The sequence below is a fragment of the Protomyctophum parallelum genome (genome assembly GCF_964188405.1).
Source record: "Protomyctophum parallelum genome assembly, chromosome: 12".
Classification (NCBI taxonomy): Eukaryota; Metazoa; Chordata; class Actinopteri; order Myctophiformes; family Myctophidae; genus Protomyctophum; species Protomyctophum parallelum.
In genome coordinates this window covers 2,520,360-2,546,264 of record NC_139712.1, presented here as the reverse complement: position 1 = coordinate 2,546,264, position 25,905 = coordinate 2,520,360, and positions in this window count along the sequence as shown.

The window sequence follows — 25,905 nt, the reverse complement described above, 5'->3', positions numbered from 1 at the left end:
ATCACGTTGAAATGCTTTTTCAGGATTTCTCACTGACAGTATAGTGACCATTGCCAACCATTACTCTAAGTGACATTCACATGAATCACTAGTTGTTTCCACTCACTTTCATGTTAAGACTATACTTTCAGGGATCATTTCTATAGTTTTCAACTTGAGAGATGAGTTTCTAAAGTGTTTGGTCTCGCTGACCACGATGAAGAGTTGTAATATTCCCTTCTGAGCGTGAAGCTGGCAGTGAAAAATGATTTATTTCATATGTTTGCTGCCATTGATGACTGTTCTTAGCTTCCCAGTGGAGCGTTGAGGAAGGGAATGTTGTCAGAGTGGATCTCTAAAGACATGTCAAACATGAAAGCCGTGCAGGATCAGTTCATCTATGTTTTAATGTAAAGTAATCTGGGCTGCTGTCATGAAACATGCTATAGCATACACATAAAGTGTATTATCATTATCCAATTAAATTCAAATGAGCTTCATTGGCATGAGAAAGCATATGTTTGCAATGCCAAAGAAAGTGTGAAAATATAACTAAATACAGTTGACAATGGGGTAAGTTGGAGGGGGAACAGCGACCCATCATGATGGTAGAAGCTTACTGTAAAGTCGGGCCCTATGTCCCATGATGATGGTACTTAAAAGTAGACGGCCTAACAGATAATTAATTTATTGATCTTCTGGTTGACATTGTACAAATGTAATTTACCCATTGTGCAACGTGAAAGGTTTTAACCCTGTTTTAAACATAGAATGGATGAGTTGTGTAATGTGGTTAAACATGATATATTAATCGTAGCCTTTGAGAGTAGTCATACGGTAATAATGCACAATGAATGGACTGATTGCTAGTAGTATGTTCAGAGCTATTACACATTACACATGTTATGCACAGAACTGAGATGTGGCCTGTTTGTTCACATCTTGTGTGGACAAATCACGTTGAAATGCTTTTTCAGGATTTCTCACTGACAGTATAGTGACCATTGCCAACCATTACTCTAAGTGACATTCACATGAATCACTAGTTGTTTCCACTCACTTTCATGTTAAGACTATACTTTCAGGGATCATTTCTATAGTTTTCAACTTGAGAGATGAGTTTCTAAAGTGTTTGGTCTCGCTGACCACGATGAAGAGTTGTAATATTCCCTTCTGAGCGTGAAGCTGGCAGTGAAAAATGATTTATTTCATATGTTTGCTGCCATTGATGACTGTTCTTAGCTTCCCAGTGGAGCGTTGAGGAAGGGAATGTTGTCAGAGTGGATCTCTAAAGACATGTCAAACATGAAAGCCGTGCAGGATCAGTTCATCTATGTTTTAATGTAAAGTAATCTGGGCTGCTGTCATGAAACATGCTATAGCATACACATAAAGTGTATTATCATTATCCAATTAAATTCAAATGAGCTTCATTGGCATGAGAAAGCATATGTTTGCAATGCCAAAGAAAGTGTGAAAATATAACTAAATACAGTTGACAATGGGGTAAGTTGGAGGGGGAACAGCGACCCATCATGATGGTAGAAGCTTACTGTAAAGTTGGGCCCTATGTCCCATGATGATGATGGTACTTAAAAGTAGACGGCCTAACAGATAATGAATTTATTGATCTTCTGGTTGACATTGTACAAATGTAATTTACCCATTGTGCAACGTGAAAGTTTTTAACCCTGTTTTAAACATAGAATGGATGAGTTGTGTAATGTGGTTAAACATGATATATTAATCGTAGCCTTTGAGAGTAGTCATACGGTAATAATGCACAATGAATGGACTGATTGCTAGTAGTATGTTCAGAGCTATTACACATGTTATGCACAGAACTGAGATGTGGCCTGTTTGTTCACATCTTGTGTGGACAAATCACGTTGAAATGCTTTTTCAGGATTTCTCACTGACAGTATAGTGACCATTGCCAACCATTACTCCAAGTGACATTCACATGAATCACTAGTTGTTTCCACTCACTTTCATGTTAAGACTATACTTTCAGGGATCATTTCTATAGTTTTCAACTTGAGAGATGAGTTTCTAAAGTGTTTGGTCTCGCTGACCACGATGAAGAGTTGTAATATTCCCTTCTGAGCGTGAAGCTGGCAGTGAAAAATGATTTATTTCATATGTTTGCTGCCATTGATGACTGTTCTTAGCTTCCCAGTGGAGCGTTGAGGAAGGGAATGTTGTCAGAGTGGATCTCTAAAGACATGTCAAACATGAAAGCCGTGCAGGATCAGTTCATCTATGTTTTAATGTAAAGTAATCTGGGCTGCTGTCATGAAACATGCTATAGCATACACATAAAGTGTATTATCATTATCCAATTAAATTCAAATGAGCTTCATTGGCATGAGAAAGCATATGTTTGCAATGCCAAAGAAAGTGTGAAAATACAACTAAATACAGTTGACAATGGGGTAAGTTGGAGGGGGAACAGCGACCCATCATGATGGTAGAAGCTTACTGTAAAGTCGGGCCCTATGTCCCATGATGATGGTACTTAAAAGTAGACGGCCTAACAGATAATGAATTTATTGATCTTCTGGTTGACATTGTACAAATGTAATTTACCCATTGTGCAACGTGAAAGGTTTTAACCCTGTTTTAAACATAGAATGGATGAGTTGTGTAATGTGGTTAAACATGATATATTAATCGTAGCCTTTGAGAGTAGTCATACGGTAATAATGCACAATGAATGGACTGATTGCTAGTTGTATGTTCAGAGCTATTACACATTACACATGTTATGCACAGAACTGAGATGTGGCCTGTTTGTTCACATCTTGTGTGGACAAATCACGTTGAAATGCTTTTTCAGGATTTCTCACTGACAGTATAGTGACCATTGCCAACCATTACTCTAAGTGACATTCACATGAATCACTAGTTGTTTCCACTCACTTTCATGTTAAGACTATACTTTCAGGCATCATTTCTATAGTTTTCAACTTGAGAGATGAGTTTCTAAAGTGTTTGGTCTCGCTGACCACGATGAAGAGTTGTAATATTCCCTTCTGAGCGTGAAGCTGGCAGTGAAAAATGATTTATTTCATATGTTTGCTGCCATTGATGACTGTTCTTAGCTTCCCAGTGGAGCCTTGAGGAAGGGAATGTTGTCAGAGTGGATCTCTAAAGACATGTCAAACATGAAAGCCGTGCAGGATCAGTTCATCTATGTTTTAATTTAAAGTAATCTGGGCTGCTGTCATGAAACATGCTATAGCATACACATAAAGTGTATTGTCATTATCCAATTAAATTCAAATGAGCTTCATTGGCATGAGAAAGCATATGTTTGCAATGCCAAAGAAAGTGTGAAAATATAACTAAATACAGTTGACAATGGGGTAAGTTGGAGGGGGAACAGCGACCCATCATGATGGTAGAAGCTTACTGTAAAGTCGGGCCCTATGTCCCATGATGATGGTACTTAAAAGTAGACGGACTAACAGATAATGAATTTATTGATCTTCTGGTTGACATTGTACAAATGTAATTTACCCATTGTGCAACGTGAAAGGTTTTAACCCTGTTTTAAACATAGAATGGATGAGTTGTGTAATGTGGTTAAACATGATATATTAATCGTAGCCTTTGAGAGTAGTCATACGGTAATAATGCACAATGAATGGACTGATTGCTAGTAGTATGTTCAGAGCTATTACACATGTTATGCACAGAACTGAGATGTGGCCTGTTTGTTCACATCTTGTGTGGACAAATCACGTTGAAATGCTTTTTCAGGATTTCTCACTGACAGTATAGTGACCATTGCCAACCATTACTCTAAGTGACATTCACATGAATCACTAGTTGTTTCCACTCACTTTCATGTTAAGACTATACTTTCAGGGATCATTTCTATAGTTTTCAACTTGAGAGATGAGTTTCTAAAGTGTTTGGTCTCGCTGACCACGATGAAGAGTTGTAATATTCCCTTCTGAGCGTGAAGCTGGCAGTGAAAAATGATTTATTTCTTATGTTTGCTGCCATTGATGACTGTTCTTAGCTTCCCAGTGGAGCGTTGAGGAAGGGAATGTTGTCAGAGTGGATCTCTAAAGACATGTCAAACATGAAAGCTGTGCAGGATCAGTTCATCTATGTTTTAATGTAAAGTAATCTGGGCTGCTGTCATGAAACATGCTATAGCATACACATAAAGTGTATTATCATTATCCAATTAAATTCAAATGAGCTTCATTGGCATGAGAAAGCATATGTTTGCAATGCCAAAGAAAGTGTGAAAATATAACTAAATACAGTTGACAATGGGGTAAGTTGGAGGGGGAACAGCGACCCATCATGATGGTAGAAGCTTACTGTAAAGTCGGGCCCTATGTCCCATGATGATGATGGTACTTAAAAGTAGACGGCCTAACAGATAATGAATTTATTGATCTTCTGGTTGACATTGTACAAATGTAATTTACCCATTGTGCAACGTGAAAGTTTTTAACCCTGTTTTAAACATAGAATGGATGAGTTGTGTAATGTGGTTAAACATGATATATTAATCGTAGCCTTTGAGAGTAGTCATACGGTAATAATGCACAATGAATGGACTGATTGCTAGTAGTATGTTCAGAGCTATTACACATTACACATGTTATGCACAGAACTGAGATGTGGCCTGTTTGTTGGATTTCTCACTGACAGTATAGTGACCATTGCCAACCATTACTCTAAGTGACATTCACATGAATCACTAGTTGTTTCCACTCACTTTCATGTTAAGACTATACTTTCAGGGATCATTTCTATAGTTTTCAACTTGAGAGATGAGTTTCTAAAGTGTTTGGTCTCGCTGACCACGATGAAGAGTTGTAATATTCCCTTCTGAGCGTGAAGCTGGCAGTGAAAAATGATTTATTTCATATGTTTGCTGCCATTGATGACTGTTCTTAGCTTCCCAGTGGAGCGTTGAGGAAGGGAATGTTGTCAGAGTGGATCTCTAAAGACATGTCAAACATGAAAGCCGTGCAGGATCAGTTCATCTATGTTTTAATGTAAAGTAATCTGGGCTGCTGTCATGAAACATGCTATAGCATACACATAAAGTGTATTATCATTATCCAATTAAATTCAAATGAGCTTCATTGGCATGAGAAAGCATATGTTTGCAATGCCAAAGAAAGTGTGAAAATACAACTAAATACAGTTGACAATGGGGTAAGTTGGAGGGGGAACAGCGACCCATCATGATGGTAGAAGCTTACTGTAAAGTCGGGCCCTATGTCCCATGATGATGGTACTTAAAAGTAGACGGCCTAACAGATAATGAATTTATTGATCTTCTGGTTGACATTGTACAAATGTAATTTACCCATTGTGCAACGTGAAAGGTTTTAACCCTGTTTTAAACATAGAATGGATGAGTTGTGTAATGTGGTTAAACATGATATATTAATCGTAGCCTTTGAGAGTAGTCATATGGTAATAATGCACAATGAATGGACTGATTGCTAGTAGTATGTTCAGAGCTATTACACATTACACATGTTATGCACAGAACTGAGATGTGGCCTGTTTGTTCACATCTTGTGTGGACAAATCACGTTGAAATGCTTTTTCAGGATTTCTCACTGACAGTATAGTGACCATTGCCAACCATTACTCTAAGTGACATTCACATGAATCACTAGTTGTTTCCACTCACTTTCATGTTAAGACTATACTTTCAGGGATCATTTCTATAGTTTTCAACTTGAGAGATGAGTTTCTAAAGTGTTTGGTCTCGCTGACCACGATGAAGAGTTGTAATATTCCCTTCTGAGCGTGAAGCTGGCAGTGAAAAATGATTTATTTCATATGTTTGCTGCCATTGATGACTGTTCTTAGCTTCCCAGTGGAGCCTTGAGGAAGGGAATGTTGTCAGAGTGGATCTCTAAAGACATGTCAAACATGAAAGCCGTGCAGGATCAGTTCATCTATGTTTTAATTTAAAGTAATCTGGGCTGCTGTCATGAAACATGCTATAGCATACACATAAAGTGTATTGTCATTATCCAATTAAATTCAAATGAGCTTCATTGGCATGAGAAAGCATATGTTTGCAATGCCAAAGAAAGTGTGAAAATATAACTAAATACAGTTGACAATGGGGTAAGTTGGAGGGGGAACAGCGACCCATCATGATGGTAGAAGCTTACTGTAAAGTCGGGCCCTATGTCCCATGATGATGGTACTTAAAAGTAGACGGACTAACAGATAATGAATTTATTGATCTTCTGGTTGACATTGTACAAATGTAATTTACCCATTGTGCAACGTGAAAGGTTTTAACCCTGTTTTAAACATAGAATGGATGAGTTGTGTAATGTGGTTAAACATGATATATTAATCGTAGCCTTTGAGAGTAGTCATACGGTAATAATGCACAATGAATGGACTGATTGCTAGTAGTATGTTCAGAGCTATTACACATGTTATGCACAGAACTGAGATGTGGCCTGTTTGTTCACATCTTGTGTGGACAAATCACGTTGAAATGCTTTTTCAGGATTTCTCACTGACAGTATAGTGACCATTGCCAACCATTACTCTAAGTGACATTCACATGAATCACTAGTTGTTTCCACTCACTTTCATGTTAAGACTATACTTTCAGGGATCATTTCTATAGTTTTCAACTTGAGAGATGAGTTTCTAAAGTGTTTGGTCTCGCTGACCACGATGAAGAGTTGTAATATTCCCTTCTGAGCGTGAAGCTGGCAGTGAAAAATGATTTATTTCATATGTTTGCTGCCATTGATGACTGTTCTTAGCTTCCCAGTGGAGCGTTGAGGAAGGGAATGTTGTCAGAGTGGATCTCTAAAGACATGTCAAACATGAAAGCTGTGCAGGATCAGTTCATCTATGTTTTAATGTAAAGTAATCTGGGCTGCTGTCATGAAACATGCTATAGCATACACATAAAGTGTATTATCATTATCCAATTAAATTCAAATGAGCTTCATTGGCATGAGAAAGCATATGTTTGCAATGCCAAAGAAAGTGTGAAAATATAACTAAATACAGTTGACAATGGGGTAAGTTGGAGGGGGAACAGCGACCCATCATGATGGTAGAAGCTTACTGTAAAGTCGGGCCCTATGTCCCATGATGATGATGGTACTTAAAAGTAGACGGCCTAACAGATAATGAATTTATTGATCTTCTGGTTGACATTGTACAAATGTAATTTACCCATTGTGCAACGTGAAAGTTTTTAACCCTGTTTTAAACATAGAATGGATGAGTTGTGTAATGTGGTTAAACATGATATATTAATCGTAGCCTTTGAGAGTAGTCATACGGTAATAATGCACAATGAATGGACTGATTGCTAGTAGTATGTTCAGAGCTATTACACATTACACATGTTATGCACAGAACTGAGATGTGGCCTGTTTGTTCACATCTTGTGTGGACAAATCACGTTGAAATGCTTTTTCAGGATTTCTCACTGACAGTATAGTGACCATTGCCAACCATTACTCTAAGTGACATTCACATGAATCACTAGTTGTTTCCACTCACTTTCATGTTAAGACTATACTTTCAGGGATCATTTCTATAGTTTTCAACTTGAGAGATGAGTTTCTAAAGTGTTTGGTCTCGCTGACCACGATGAAGAGTTGTAATATTCCCTTCTGAGCGTGAAGCTGGCAGTGAAAAATGATTTATTTCTTATGTTTGCTGCCATTGATGACTGTTCTTAGCTTCCCAGTGGAGCCTTGAGGAAGGGAATGTTGTCAGAGTGGATCTCTAAAGACATGTCAAACATGAAAGCCGTGCAGGATCAGTTCATCTATGTTTTAATTTAAAGTAATCTGGGCTGCTGTCATGAAACATGCTATAGCATACACATAAAGTGTATTGTCATTATCCAATTAAATTCAAATGAGCTTCATTGGCATGAGAAAGCATATGTTTGCAATGCCAAAGAAAGTGTGAAAATATAACTAAATACAGTTGACAATGGGGTAAGTTGGAGGGGGAACAGCGACCCATCATGATGGTAGAAGCTTACTGTAAAGTCGGGCCCTATGTCCCATGATGATGGTACTTAAAAGTAGACGGACTAACAGATAATGAATTTATTGATCTTCTGGTTGACATTGTACAAATGTAATTTACCCATTGTGCAACGTGAAAGGTTTTAACCCTGTTTTAAACATAGAATGGATGAGTTGTGTAATGTGGTTAAACATGATATATTAATCGTAGCCTTTGAGAGTAGTCATACGGTAATAATGCACAATGAATGGACTGATTGCTAGTAGTATGTTCAGAGCTATTACACATGTTATGCACAGAACTGAGATGTGGCCTGTTTGTTCACATCTTGTGTGGACAAATCACGTTGAAATGCTTTTTCAGGATTTCTCACTGACAGTATAGTGACCATTGCCAACCATTACTCTAAGTGACATTCACATGAATCACTAGTTGTTTCCACTCACTTTCATGTTAAGACTATACTTTCAGGGATCATTTCTATAGTTTTCAACTTGAGAGATGAGTTTCTAAAGTGTTTGGTCTCGCTGACCACGATGAAGAGTTGTAATATTCCCTTCTGAGCGTGAAGCTGGCAGTGAAAAATGATTTATTTCTTATGTTTGCTGCCATTGATGACTGTTCTTAGCTTCCCAGTGGAGCGTTGAGGAAGGGAATGTTGTCAGAGTGGATCTCTAAAGACATGTCAAACATGAAAGCTGTGCAGGATCAGTTCATCTATGTTTTAATGTAAAGTAATCTGGGCTGCTGTCATGAAACATGCTATAGCATACACATAAAGTGTATTATCATTATCCAATTAAATTCAAATGAGCTTCATTGGCATGAGAAAGCATATGTTTGCAATGCCAAAGAAAGTGTGAAAATATAACTAAATACAGTTGACAATGGGGTAAGTTGGAGGGGGAACAGCGACCCATCATGATGGTAGAAGCTTACTGTAAAGTCGGGCCCTATGTCCCATGATGATGATGGTACTTAAAAGTAGACGGCCTAACAGATAATGAATTTATTGATCTTCTGGTTGACATTGTACAAATGTAATTTACCCATTGTGCAACGTGAAAGTTTTTAACCCTGTTTTAAACATAGAATGGATGAGTTGTGTAATGTGGTTAAACATGATATATTAATCGTAGCCTTTGAGAGTAGTCATACGGTAATAATGCACAATGAATGGACTGATTGCTAGTAGTATGTTCAGAGCTATTACACATTACACATGTTATGCACAGAACTGAGATGTGGCCTGTTTGTTGGATTTCTCACTGACAGTATAGTGACCATTGCCAACCATTACTCTAAGTGACATTCACATGAATCACTAGTTGTTTCCACTCACTTTCATGTTAAGACTATACTTTCAGGGATAATTTCTATAGTTTTCAACTTGAGAGATGAGTTTCTAAAGTGTTTGGTCTCGCTGACCACGATGAAGAGTTGTAATATTCCCTTCTGAGCGTGAAGCTGGCAGTGAAAAATGATTTATTTCATATGTTTGCTGCCATTGATGACTGTTCTTAGCTTCCCAGTGGAGCGTTGAGGAAGGGAATGTTGTCAGAGTGGATCTCTAAAGACATGTCAAACATGAAAGCCGTGCAGGATCAGTTCATCTATGTTTTAATGTAAAGTAATCTGGGCTGCTGTCATGAAACATGCTATAGCATACACATAAAGTGTATTATCATTATCCAATTAAATTCAAATGAGCTTCATTGGCATGAGAAAGCATATGTTTGCAATGCCAAAGAAAGTGTGAAAATATAACTAAATACAGTTGACAATGGGGTAAGTTGGAGGGGGAACAGCGACCCATCATGATGGTAGAAGCTTACTGTAAAGTCGGGCCCTATGTCCCATGATGATGATGGTACTTAAAAGTAGACGGCCTAACAGATAATGAATTTATTGATCTTCTGGTTGACATTGTACAAATGTAATTTACCCATTGTGCAACGTGAAAGTTTTTAACCCTGTTTTAAACATAGAATGGATGAGTTGTGTAATGTGGTTAAACATGATATATTAATCGTAGCCTTTGAGAGTAGTCATACGGTAATAATGCACAATGAATGGACTGATTGCTAGTAGTATGTTCAGAGCTATTACACATTACACATGTTATGCACAGAACTGAGATGTGGCCTGTTTGTTGGATTTCTCACTGACAGTATAGTGACCATTGCCAACCATTACTCTAAGTGACATTCACATGAATCACTAGTTGTTTCCACTCACTTTCATGTTAAGACTATACTTTCAGGGATCATTTCTATAGTTTTCAACTTGAGAGATGAGTTTCTAAAGTGTTTGGTCTCGCTGACCACGATGAAGAGTTGTAATATTCCCTTCTGAGCGTGAAGCTGGCAGTGAAAAATGATTTATTTCATATGTTTGCTGCCATTGATGACTGTTCTTAGCTTCCCAGTGGAGCGTTGAGGAAGGGAATGTTGTCAGAGTGGATCTCTAAAGACATGTCAAACATGAAAGCTGTGCAGGATCAGTTCATCTATGTTTTAATGTAAAGTAATCTGGGCTGCTGTCATGAAACATGCTATAGCATACACATAAAGTGTATTATCATTATCCAATTAAATTCAAATGAGCTTCATTGGCATGAGAAAGCATATGTTTGCAATGCCAAAGAAAGTGTGAAAATATAACTAAATACAGTTGACAATGGGGTAAGTTGGAGGGGGAACAGCGACCCATCATGATGGTAGAAGCTTACTGTAAAGTCGGGCCCTATGTCCCATGATGATGATGGTACTTAAAAGTAGACGGCCTAACAGATAATGAATTTATTGATCTTCTGGTTGACATTGTACAAATGTAATTTACCCATTGTGCAACGTGAAAGTTTTTAACCCTGTTTTAAACATAGAATGGATGAGTTGTGTAATGTGGTTAAACATGATATATTAATCGTAGCCTTTGAGAGTAGTCATACGGTAATAATGCACAATGAATGGACTGATTGCTAGTAGTATGTTCAGAGCTATTACACATTACACATGTTATGCACAGAACTGAGATGTGGCCTGTTTGTTCACATCTTGTGTGGACAAATCACGTTGAAATGCTTTTTCAGGATTTCTCACTGACAGTATAGTGACCATTGCCAACCATTACTCTAAGTGACATTCACATGAATCACTAGTTGTTTCCACTCACTTTCATGTTAAGACTATACTTTCAGGGATCATTTCTATAGTTTTCAACTTGAGAGATGAGTTTCTAAAGTGTTTGGTCTCGCTGACCACGATGAAGAGTTGTAATATTCCCTTCTGAGCGTGAAGCTGGCAGTGAAAAATGATTTATTTCTTATGTTTGCTGCCATTGATGACTGTTCTTAGCTTCCCAGTGGAGCCTTGAGGAAGGGAATGTTGTCAGAGTGGATCTCTAAAGACATGTCAAACATGAAAGCCGTGCAGGATCAGTTCATCTATGTTTTAATTTAAAGTAATCTGGGCTGCTGTCATGAAACATGCTATAGCATACACATAAAGTGTATTGTCATTATCCAATTAAATTCAAATGAGCTTCATTGGCATGAGAAAGCATATGTTTGCAATGCCAAAGAAAGTGTGAAAATATAACTAAATACAGTTGACAATGGGGTAAGTTGGAGGGGGAACAGCGACCCATCATGATGGTAGAAGCTTACTGTAAAGTCGGGCCCTATGTCCCATGATGATGGTACTTAAAAGTAGACGGACTAACAGATAATGAATTTATTGATCTTCTGGTTGACATTGTACAAATGTAATTTACCCATTGTGCAACGTGAAAGGTTTTAACCCTGTTTTAAACATAGAATGGATGAGTTGTGTAATGTGGTTAAACATGATATATTAATCGTAGCCTTTGAGAGTAGTCATACGGTAATAATGCACAATGAATGGACTGATTGCTAGTAGTATGTTCAGAGCTATTACACATGTTATGCACAGAACTGAGATGTGGCCTGTTTGTTCACATCTTGTGTGGACAAATCACGTTGAAATGCTTTTTCAGGATTTCTCACTGACAGTATAGTGACCATTGCCAACCATTACTCTAAGTGACATTCACATGAATCACTAGTTGTTTCCACTCACTTTCATGTTAAGACTATACTTTCAGGGATCATTTCTATAGTTTTCAACTTGAGAGATGAGTTTCTAAAGTGTTTGGTCTCGCTGACCACGATGAAGAGTTGTAATATTCCCTTCTGAGCGTGAAGCTGGCAGTGAAAAATGATTTATTTCTTATGTTTGCTGCCATTGATGACTGTTCTTAGCTTCCCAGTGGAGCGTTGAGGAAGGGAATGTTGTCAGAGTGGATCTCTAAAGACATGTCAAACATGAAAGCTGTGCAGGATCAGTTCATCTATGTTTTAATGTAAAGTAATCTGGGCTGCTGTCATGAAACATGCTATAGCATACACATAAAGTGTATTATCATTATCCAATTAAATTCAAATGAGCTTCATTGGCATGAGAAAGCATATGTTTGCAATGCCAAAGAAAGTGTGAAAATATAACTAAATACAGTTGACAATGGGGTAAGTTGGAGGGGGAACAGCGACCCATCATGATGGTAGAAGCTTACTGTAAAGTCGGGCCCTATGTCCCATGATGATGATGGTACTTAAAAGTAGACGGCCTAACAGATAATGAATTTATTGATCTTCTGGTTGACATTGTACAAATGTAATTTACCCATTGTGCAACGTGAAAGTTTTTAACCCTGTTTTAAACATAGAATGGATGAGTTGTGTAATGTGGTTAAACATGATATATTAATCGTAGCCTTTGAGAGTAGTCATACGGTAATAATGCACAATGAATGGACTGATTGCTAGTAGTATGTTCAGAGCTATTACACATTACACATGTTATGCACAGAACTGAGATGTGGCCTGTTTGTTGGATTTCTCACTGACAGTATAGTGACCATTGCCAACCATTACTCTAAGTGACATTCACATGAATCACTAGTTGTTTCCACTCACTTTCATGTTAAGACTATACTTTCAGGGATAATTTCTATAGTTTTCAACTTGAGAGATGAGTTTCTAAAGTGTTTGGTCTCGCTGACCACGATGAAGAGTTGTAATATTCCCTTCTGAGCGTGAAGCTGGCAGTGAAAAATGATTTATTTCATATGTTTGCTGCCATTGATGACTGTTCTTAGCTTCCCAGTGGAGCGTTGAGGAAGGGAATGTTGTCAGAGTGGATCTCTAAAGACATGTCAAACATGAAAGCCGTGCAGGATCAGTTCATCTATGTTTTAATGTAAAGTAATCTGGGCTGCTGTCATGAAACATGCTATAGCATACACATAAAGTGTATTATCATTATCCAATTAAATTCAAATGAGCTTCATTGGCATGAGAAAGCATATGTTTGCAATGCCAAAGAAAGTGTGAAAATATAACTAAATACAGTTGACAATGGGGTAAGTTGGAGGGGGAACAGCGACCCATCATGATGGTAGAAGCTTACTGTAAAGTCGGGCCCTATGTCCCATGATGATGATGGTACTTAAAAGTAGACGGCCTAACAGATAATGAATTTATTGATCTTCTGGTTGACATTGTACAAATGTAATTTACCCATTGTGCAACGTGAAAGTTTTTAACCCTGTTTTAAACATAGAATGGATGAGTTGTGTAATGTGGTTAAACATGATATATTAATCGTAGCCTTTGAGAGTAGTCATACGGTAATAATGCACAATGAATGGACTGATTGCTAGTAGTATGTTCAGAGCTATTACACATTACACATGTTATGCACAGAACTGAGATGTGGCCTGTTTGTTGGATTTCTCACTGACAGTATAGTGACCATTGCCAACCATTACTCTAAGTGACATTCACATGAATCACTAGTTGTTTCCACTCACTTTCATGTTAAGACTATACTTTCAGGGATCATTTCTATAGTTTTCAACTTGAGAGATGAGTTTCTAAAGTGTTTGGTCTCGCTGACCACGATGAAGAGTTGTAATATTCCCTTCTGAGCGTGAAGCTGGCAGTGAAAAATGATTTATTTCATATGTTTGCTGCCATTGATGACTGTTCTTAGCTTCCCAGTGGAGCGTTGAGGAAGGGAATGTTGTCAGAGTGGATCTCTAAAGACATGTCAAACATGAAAGCCGTGCAGGATCAGTTCATCTATGTTTTAATGTAAAGTAATCTGGGCTGCTGTCATGAAACATGCTATAGCATACACATAAAGTGTATTATCATTATCCAATTAAATTCAAATGAGCTTCATTGGCATGAGAAAGCATATGTTTGCAATGCCAAAGAAAGTGTGAAAATATAACTAAATACAGTTGACAATGGGGTAAGTTGGAGGGGGAACAGCGACCCATCATGATGGTAGAAGCTTACTGTAAAGTCGGGCCCTATGTCCCATGATGATGGTACTTAAAAGTAGACGGCCTAACAGATAATGAATTTATTGATCTTCTGGTTGACATTGTACAAATGTAATTTACCCATTGTGCAACGTGAAAGGTTTTAACCCTGTTTTAAACATAGAATGGATGAGTTGTGTAATGTGGTTAAACATGATATATTAATCGTAGCCTTTGAGAGTAGTCATACGGTAATAATGCACAATGAATGGACTGATTGCTAGTAGTATGTTCAGAGCTATTACACATTACACATGTTATGCACAGAACTGAGATGTGGCCTGTTTGTTCACATCTTGTGTGGACAAATCACGTTAAAATGCTTTTTCAGGATTTCTCACTGACAGTATAGTGACCATTGCCAACCATTACTCTAAGTGACATTCACATGAATCACTAGTTGTTTCCACTCACTTTCATGTTAAGACTATACTTTCAGGGATCATTTCTATAGTTTTCAACTTGAGAGATGAGTTTCTAAAGTGTTTGGTCTCGCTGACCATGATGAAGAGTTGTAATATTCCCTTCTGAGCGTGAAGCTGGCAGTGAAAAATGATTTATTTCATATGTTTGCTGCCATTGATGACTGTTCTTAGCTTCCCAGTGGAGCGTTGAGGAAGGGAATGTTGTCAGAGTGGATCTCTAAAGACATGTCAAACATGAAAGCCGTGCAGGATCAGTTCATCTATGTTTTAATGTAAAGTAATCTGGGCTGCTGTCATGAAACATGCTATAGCATACACATAAAGTGTATTATCATTATCCAATTAAATTCAAATGAGCTTCATTGGCATGAGAAAGCATATGTTTGCAATGCCAAAGAAAGTGTGAAAATATAACTAAATACAGTTGACAATGGGGTAAGTTGGAGGGGGAACAGCGACCTATCATGATGGTAGAAGCTTACTGTAAAGTTGGGCCCTATGTCCCATGATGATGATGGTACTTAAAAGTAGACGGCCTAACAGATAATGAATTTATTGATCTTCTGGTTGACATTGTACAAATGTAATTTACCCACTGTGCAACGTGAAAGTTTTTAACCCTGTTTTAGACATAGAATGGATGAGTTGTGTAATGTGGTTAAACATGATATATTAATCGTAGCCTTTGAGAGTAGTCATACGGTAATAATGCACAATGAATGGACTGATTGCTAGTAGTATGTTCAGAGCTATTACACATGTTATGCACAGAACTGAGATGTGGCCTGTTTGTTCACATCTTGTGTGGACAAATCACGTTGAAATGCTTTTTCAGGATTTCTCACTGACAGTATAGTGACCATTGCCAACCATTACTCCAAGTGACATTCACATGAATCACTAGTTGTTTCCACTCACTTTCATGTTAAGACTATACTTTCAGGGATCATTTCTATAGTTTTCAACTTGAGAGATGAGTTTCTAAAGTGTTTGGTCTCGCTGACCACGATGAAGAGTTGTAATATTCCCTTCTGAGCGTGAAGCTGGCAGTGAAAAATGATTTATTTCATATGTTTGCTGCCATTGATGACTGTTCTTAGCTTCCCAGTGGAGCCTTGAGGAAGGGAATGTTGTCAGAGTGGATCTCTAAAGACATGTCAAACATGAAAGCCGTGCAGGATCAGTTCATCTATGTTTTAATTTAAAGTAATCTGGGCTGCTGTCATGAAACATGCTATAGCATACACATAAAGTGTATTGTCATTATCCAATTAAATTCAAATGAGCTTCATTGGCATGAGAAAGCATATGTTTGCAATGCCAAAGAAAGTGTGAAAATATAACTAAATACAGTTGACAATGGGGTAAGTTGGAGGGGGAACAGCGACCCATCATGATGGTAGAAGCTTACTGTAAAGTCGGGCCCTATGTCCCATGATGATGGTACTTAAAAGTAGACGGACTAACAGATAATGAATTTATTGATCTTCTGGTTGACATTGTACAAATGTAATTTACCCATTGTGCAACGTGAAAGGTTTTAACCCTGTTTTAAACATAGAATGGATGAGTTGTGTAATGTGGTTAAACATGATATATTAATCGTAGCCTTTGAGAGTAGTCATACGGTAATAATGCACAATGAATGGACTGATTGCTAGTAGTATGTTCAGAGCTATTACACATGTTATGCACAGAACTGAGATGTGGCCTGTTTGTTCACATCTTGTGTGGACAAATCACGTTGAAATGCTTTTTCAGGATTTCTCACTGACAGTATAGTGACCATTGCCAACCATTACTCTAAGTGACATTCACATGAATCACTAGTTGTTTCCACTCACTTTCATGTTAAGACTATACTTTCAGGGATCATTTCTATAGTTTTCAACTTGAGAGATGAGTTTCTAAAGTGTTTGGTCTCGCTGACCACGATGAAGAGTTGTAATATTCCCTTCTGAGCGTGAAGCTGGCAGTGAAAAATGATTTATTTCTTATGTTTGCTGCCATTGATGACTGTTCTTAGCTTCCCAGTGGAGCGTTGAGGAAGGGAATGTTGTCAGAGTGGATCTCTAAAGACATGTCAAACATGAAAGCTGTGCAGGATCAGTTCATCTATGTTTTAATGTAAAGTAATCTGGGCTGCTGTCATGAAACATGCTATAGCATACACATAAAGTGTATTATCATTATCCAATTAAATTCAAATGAGCTTCATTGGCATGAGAAAGCATATGTTTGCAATGCCAAAGAAAGTGTGAAAATATAACTAAATACAGTTGACAATGGGGTAAGTTGGAGGGGGAACAGCGACCCATCATGATGGTAGAAGCTTACTGTAAAGTCGGGCCCTATGTCCCATGATGATGATGGTACTTAAAAGTAGACGGCCTAACAGATAATGAATTTATTGATCTTCTGGTTGACATTGTACAAATGTAATTTACCCATTGTGCAACGTGAAAGTTTTTAACCCTGTTTTAAACATAGAATGGATGAGTTGTGTAATGTGGTTAAACATGATATATTAATCGTAGCCTTTGAGAGTAGTCATACGGTAATAATGCACAATGAATGGACTGATTGCTAGTAGTATGTTCAGAGCTATTACACATTACACATGTTATGCACAGAACTGAGATGTGGCCTGTTTGTTGGATTTCTCACTGACAGTATAGTGACCATTGCCAACCATTACTCTAAGTGACATTCACATGAATCACTAGTTGTTTCCACTCACTTTCATGTTAAGACTATACTTTCAGGGATCATTTCTATAGTTTTCAACTTGAGAGATGAGTTTCTAAAGTGTTTGGTCTCGCTGACCACGATGAAGAGTTGTAATATTCCCTTCTGAGCGTGAAGCTGGCAGTGAAAAATGATTTATTTCATATGTTTGCTGCCATTGATGACTGTTCTTAGCTTCCCAGTGGAGCGTTGAGGAAGGGAATGTTGTCAGAGTGGATCTCTAAAGACATGTCAAACATGAAAGCCGTGCAGGATCAGTTCATCTATGTTTTAATGTAAAGTAATCTGGGCTGCTGTCATGAAACATGCTATAGCATACACATAAAGTGTATTATCATTATCCAATTAAATTCAAATGAGCTTCATTGGCATGAGAAAGCATATGTTTGCAATGCCAAAGAAAGTGTGAAAATATAACTAAATACAGTTGACAATGGGGTAAGTTGGAGGGGGAACAGCGACCCATCATGATGGTAGAAGCTTACTGTAAAGTCGGGCCCTATGTCCCATGATGATGATGGTACTTAAAAGTAGACGGCCTAACAGATAATGAATTTATTGATCTTCTGGTTGACATTGTACAAATGTAATTTACCCATTGTGCAACGTGAAAGTTTTTAACCCTGTTTTAAACATAGAATGGATGAGTTGTGTAATGTGGTTAAACATGATATATTAATCGTAGCCTTTGAGAGTAGTCATACGGTAATAATGCACAATGAATGGACTGATTGCTAGTAGTATGTTCAGAGCTATTACACATTACATATGTTATGCACAGAACTGAGATGTGGCCTGTTTGTTGGATTTCTCACTGACAGTATAGTGACCATTGCCAACCATTACTCTAAGTGACATTCACATGAATCACTAGTTGTTTCCACTCACTTTCATGTTAAGACTATACTTTCAGGGATCATTTCTATAGTTTTCAACTTGAGAGATGAGTTTCTAAAGTGTTTGGTCTCGCTGACCACGATGAAGAGTTGTAATATTCCCTTCTGAGCGTGAAGCTGGCAGTGAAAAATGATTTATTTCATATGTTTGCTGCCATTGATGACTGTTCTTAGCTTCCCAGTGGAGCGTTGAGGAAGGGAATGTTGTCAGAGTGGATCTCTAAAGACATGTCAAACATGAAAGCCGTGCAGGATCAGTTCATCTATGTTTTAATGTAAAGTAATCTGGGCTGCTGTCATGAAACATGCTATAGCATACACATAAAGTGTATTATCATTATCCAATTAAATTCAAATGAGCTTCATTGGCATGAGAAAGCATATGTTTGCAATGCCAAAGAAAGTGTGAAAATATAACTAAATACAGTTGACAATGGGGTAAGTTGGAGGGGGAACAGCGACCCATCATGATGGTAGAAGCTTACTGTAAAGTCGGGCCCTATGTCCCATGATGATGGTACTTAAAAGTAGACGGCCTAACAGATAATGAATTTATTGATCTTCTGGTTGACATTGTACAAATGTAATTTACCCATTGTGCAACGTGAAAGGTTTTAACCCTGTTTTAAACATAGAATGGATGAGTTGTGTAATGTGGTTAAACATGATATATTAATCGTAGCCTTTGAGAGTAGTCATACGGTAATAATGCACAATGAATGGACTGATTGCTAGTAGTATGTTCAGAGCTATTACACATTACACATGTTATGCACAGAACTGAGATGTGGCCTGTTTGTTCACATCTTGTGTGGACAAATCACGTTAAAATGCTTTTTCAGGATTTCTCACTGACAGTATAGTGACCATTGCCAACCATTACTCTAAGTGACATTCACATGAATCACTAGTTGTTTCCACTCACTTTCATGTTAAGACTATACTTTCAGGGATCATTTCTATAGTTTTCAACTTGAGAGATGAGTTTCTAAAGTGTTTGGTCTCGCTGACCATGATGAAGAGTTGTAATATTCCCTTCTGAGCGTGAAGCTGGCAGTGAAAAATGATTTATTTCATATGTTTGCTGCCATTGATGACTGTTCTTAGCTTCCCAGTGGAGCGTTGAGGAAGGGAATGTTGTCAGAGTGGATCTCTAAAGACATGTCAAACATGAAAGCCGTGCAGGATCAGTTCATCTATGTTTTAATGTAAAGTAATCTGGGCTGCTGTCATGAAACATGCTATAGCATACACATAAAGTGTATTATCATTATCCAATTAAATTCAAATGAGCTTCATTGGCATGAGAAAGCATATGTTTGCAATGCCAAAGAAAGTGTGAAAATATAACTAAATACAGTTGACAATGGGGTAAGTTGGAGGGGGAACAGCGACCTATCATGATGGTAGAAGCTTACTGTAAAGTTGGGCCCTATGTCCCATGATGATGATGGTACTTAAAAGTAGACGGCCTAACAGATAATGAATTTATTGATCTTCTGGTTGACATTGTACAAATGTAATTTACCCATTGTGCAACGTGAAAGTTTTTAACCCTGTTTTAGACATAGAATGGATGAGTTGTGTAATGTGGTTAAACATGATATATTAATCGTAGCCTTTGAGAGTAGTCATACGGTAATAATGCACAATGAATGGACTGATTGCTAGTAGTATGTTCAGAGCTATTACACATGTTATGCACAGAACTGAGATGTGGCCTGTTTGTTCACATCTTGTGTGGACAAATCACGTTGAAATGCTTTTTCAGGATTTCTCACTGACAGTATAGTGACCATTGCCAACCATTACTCCAAGTGACATTCACATGAATCACTAGTTGTTTCCACTCACTTTCATGTTAAGACTATACTTTCAGGGATCATTTCTATAGTTTTCAACTTGAGAGATGAGTTTCTAAAGTGTTTGTTCTCGCTGACCACGATGAAGAGTTGTAATATTCCCTTCTGAGCGTGAAGCTGGCAGTGAAAAATGATTTATTTCATATGTTTGCTGCCATTGATGACTGTTCTTAGCTTCCCAGTGGATTGTTGAGGAAGGGAATGTTGTCAGAGTGGATCTCTAAAGACATGTCAAACATGAAAGCCGTGCAGGATCAGTTCATCTATGTTTTAATGTAAAGTAATCTGGGCTGCTGTCATGAAACATGCTATAGCATACACATAAAGTGTATTATCATTATCCAATTAAATTCAAATGAGCTTCATTGGCATGAGAAAGCATAATGTTTGCAATGCCAAAGAAAGTGTGAAAATATAACTAAATACAGTTGACAATGGGGTAAGTTGGAGGGGGAACAGCGACCCATCATGATGGTAGAAGCTTACTGTAAAGTCGGGCCCTATGTCCCATGATGATGGTACTTAAAAGTAGACGGCCTAACAGATAATGAATTTATTGATCTTCTGGTTGACATTGTACAAATGTAATTTACCCATTGTGCAACGTGAAAGGTTTTAACCCTGTTTTAAACATAGAATGGATGAGTTGTGTAATGTGGTTAAACATGATATATTAATCGTAGCCTTTGAGAGTAGTCATACGGTAATAATGCACAATGAATGGACTGATTGCTAGTAGTATGTTCAGAGCTATTACACATTACACATGTTATGCACAGAACTGAGATGTGGCCTGTTTGTTCACATCTTGTGTGGACAAATCACGTTGAAATGCTTTTTCAGGATTTCTCACTGACAGTATAGTGACCATTGCCAACCATTACTCTAAGTGACATTCACATGAATCACTAGTTGTTTCCACTCACTTTCATGTTAAGACTATACTTTCAGGGATCATTTCTATAGTTTTCAACTTGAGAGATGAGTTTCTAAAGTGTTTGGTCTCGCTGACCACGATGAAGAGTTGTAATATTCCCTTCTGAGCGTGAAGCTGGCAGTGAAAAATGATTTATTTCATATGTTTGCTGCCATTGATGACTGTTCTTAGCTTCCCAGTGGAGCGTTGAGGAAGGGAATGTTGTCAGAGTGGATCTCTAAAGACATGTCAAACATGAAAGCCGTGCAGGATCAGTTCATCTATGTTTTAATGTAAAGTAATCTGGGCTGCTGTCATGAAACATGCTATAGCATACACATAAAGTGTATTATCATTATCCAATTAAATTCAAATGAGCTTCATTGGCATGAGAAAGCATATGTTTGCAATGCCAAAGAAAGTGTGAAAATACAACTAAATACAGTTGACAATGGGGTAAGTTGGAGGGGGAACAGCGACCCATCATGATGGTAGAAGCTTACTGTAAAGTCGGGCCCTATGTCCCATGATGATGGTACTTAACACATTGTATGCTAGAGTTTTCTATTTGCTCAGGCTTGCTGGTGCTAAGCGATTAACATTGGACTTTTGAACTTTTTAGGGGCCCACAGCGAGGGGCCTCTTATAGCGAGAATCACATCGCATAAATAAAAAGTAGGCCAAACATGTCCACTTCAATTTAAAAAAAAAATATGATTCTACCATCTTCCATTCTGGAGATATTGACCTTTTTCTAAAACCTGCTTTTGAAGGCACGCTGCTCGCTTGAAAAAACAGCAGAGATATGGAAGGTTGAAGTTGACAGACATTGACAGACAGATATAAAAATGAACACAAATAATATCATATACATACTACACACTGAATGAAAGCCCTGAATGTCTACTTTTAGGAGGAAAACAAATACACATGGTCCCATGTATAGTTTGTCAGTAATTGGCTATTGAATGCAGCTTGCGCCCACCAGAGAGGATTTCAGAAAATGCATGGACCAGAAGAACTATTATTCACAAAATAAGGCCTATAGCGAAATGTACATACTATATACCGTATGAAACAGAAGACTCTCTGCTTTCATAAGAAAAATACTTCTACTGTAATAATAATGAAAATCACACCCCTGTGAAGTGAGCAGTGCAATGTTGCGCAACATTGCACTGCTCACTTCACAGGGGTGTGATTTTCATTATTATTACAGTAGAAGTATTTTTCTTATGAAAGCAGAGAGTCTTCTGTTTCATACGGTATATAGTATGTACATTTCGCTATAGGCCTTATTTTGTGAATAATAGTTCTTCTGGTCCATGCATTTTCTGAAATCCTCTCTGGTGGGCGCAAGCTGCATTCAATAGCCAATTACTGACAAACTATATTTGTATATATTTGTATATTTGTTTTCCTCCTAAAAGTAGACATTCAGGGCTTTCATTCAGTGTGTAGTATGTATATGATAATAATTTATTTATGTTTATATCTGCCTGTCAATCTCTGTGACTTTAAACCTTTATAACTCGCTATGATAACTTCATGAGGAAATGCTCACTTCACAGGGGTGTGATTTTTATTATTATTACAGTATTAGTTTTTTTCTTATGAAAGCAGAGGGTCTTCTGTTTCATACGGTATATAATATGTACATGTCGCTATAGGCCTTATTTTGTGAATAATAGTTGGACCTGAACAACTGCATTCAATATCCTACTGACAAACTGTACATGGGATCAATATTATGTATTTGTTTTCCTCCTAAAAGTAGACAATTAGGGCTTTCATTCAGTGTGTAGTATGTATATGACAATAATTTATTTATGTTTATTTTTATATCTGCCTTCAGAACGATAGTATAACGGTGAGATGCGTTACTGGATCGGTGAGTTTAGTGGTTGAGGTTGACATGTCTGGACATGTTTGAGGAAAGAAGCACAGGAGAGAGAGATGATCAAATAACTGGCTGCTTTGTTGGACAACGCTATCTTCACTTTGTTTGGGCAAAGAAGCAGAGATCAGCGATGGAAAAGAGTTTTATCCACGGCAGATAAGTAATGACGTATTATCGAGGGACCGCCATGATCAACTAACTGCCTGGGACCGAGGCTACGTTGTCACCAGCCAATGCAGCCATCGCTATCCGTTGTGTGATTGTAGCCTTTTTATTCATTATAATTGCAGTGATAAGACCTATATCACAGCCGGGCGTCTCTCTCGATACCGTGGATATAGCCTACATCCACAATCACACAACGGATAGCGATGATGGCTGCATTGGCTGACGAAGACGTAGGCAGTAAGTTGATCATGGCGGTCCTTCGATAATACGTCATTACTTATCTGCCGTGGATATAAAGCTCTTTTCCATCGCTGATCGTGCTTCTTGCCCAAACAAACAAAGTGAAGACGCGATGGCGATCCACACAACGGATAGCGATGGCTGGTGAAGACTGAAGACGTAGCCAGGCAGTTAGTTGATCATGGCGTGTGCCGTGTGCGTGTTGAAAACGTTATGAAATGGCGATCGTTGAAGATTATTCTTGGTTTATATACTGGCAGAGGGCAAATCGACACGACTGCGTTATATCTTTTTCCGAGAAAGAGAGAGCGGTGCAAGGCGATTACAAGGCGCAGTGTGGCCTGGGGCCAGGGAACTCAAACTGCAATGCGATCCGGGCAGAAGAGACTCAGACTCCCCCCACAAAGATTCCTCGGGAGAAACCATGTAGAAACAGGAGGGGAGGGGGAATCGAGTGTATTCACAGACACTAGACTACTACTAGATGGGTAACTCCATTTTAGATGCCCTGACATCTGCGTTGGTCTATGCCGTTGCCGTGCAGACCCATACGTGTAATGGAGGCATTGGAGGAGGGAGCGTCTTCGCCACAGACAGACCTCTTTTCAGGAGGGAGGGGCTTTTTACTCCCGGATCACATATTGGAGCTTCCTGGAGACGATCGCTGTTATTTTCCTCGGTGTCCTGGAGCATAGGACGTTGATGTACAGTAAGCAATAAAAAAACGTATAAAACGTATACATACGCTTCGCGCGTACGGCGTTCGATATTAATAAAGCGTATGGATACGTTTCCAGCATTTTTTGTGTTAAAAGTAGACGGCCTAACAGATAATGAATTTATTGATCTTCTGGTTGACATTGTACAAATGTAATTTACCCATTGTGCAACGTGAAAGGTTTTAACCCTGTTTTAAACATAGAATGGATGAGTTGTGTAATGTGGTTAAACATGATATATTAATCGTAGCCTTTGAGAGTAGTCATATGGTAATAATGCACAATGAATGGACTGATTGCTAGTAGTATGTTCAGAGCTATTACACATTACACATGTTATGCACAGAACTGAGATGTGGCCTGTTTGTTCACATCTTGTGTGGACAAATCACGTTGAAATGCTTTTTCAGGATTTCTCACTGACAGTATAGTGACCATTGCCAACCATTACTCCAAGTGACATTCACATGAATCACTAGTTGTTTCCACTCACTTTCATGTTAAGACTATACTTTCAGGGATCATTTCTATAGTTTTCAACTTGAGAGATGAGTTTCTAAAGTGTTTGGTCTCGCTGACCACGATGAAGAGTTGTAATATTCCCTTCTGAGCGTGAAGCTGGCAGTGAAAAATGATTTATTTCATATGTTTGCTGCCATTGATGACTGTTCTTAGCTTCCCAGTGGAGCCTTGAGGAAGGGAATGTTGTCAGAGTGGATCTCTAAAGACATGTCAAACATGAAAGCCGTGCAGGATCAGTTCATCTATGTTTTAATTTAAAGTAATCTGGGCTGCTGTCATGAAACATGCTATAGCATACACATAAAGTGTATTGTCATTATCCAATTAAATTCAAATGAGCTTCATTGGCATGAGAAAGCATATGTTTGCAATGCCAAAGAAAGTGTGAAAATATAACTAAATACAGTTGACAATGGGGTAAGTTGGAGGGGGAACAGCGACCCATCATGATGGTAGAAGCTTACTGTAAAGTCGGGCCCTATGTCCCATGATGATGGTACTTAAAAGTAGACGGACTAACAGATAATGAATTTATTGATCTTCTGGTTGACATTGTACAAATGTAATTTACCCATTGTGCAACGTGAAAGGTTTTAACCCTGTTTTAAACATAGAATGGATGAGTTGTGTAATGTGGTTAAACATGATATATTAATCGTAGCCTTTGAGAGTAGTCATACGGTAATAATGCACAATGAATGGACTGATTGCTAGTAGTATGTTCAGAGCTATTACACATGTTATGCACAGAACTGAGATGTGGCCTGTTTGTTCACATCTTGTGTGGACAAATCACGTTGAAATGCTTTTTCAGGATTTCTCACTGACAGTATAGTGACCATTGCCAACCATTACTCTAAGTGACATTCACATGAATCACTAGTTGTTTCCACTCACTTTCATGTTAAGACTATACTTTCAGGGATCATTTCTATAGTTTTCAACTTGAGAGATGAGTTTCTAAAGTGTTTGGTCTCGCTGACCACGATGAAGAGTTGTAATATTCCCTTCTGAGCGTGAAGCTGGCAGTGAAAAATGATTTATTTCTTATGTTTGCTGCCATTGATGACTGTTCTTAGCTTCCCAGTGGAGCGTTGAGG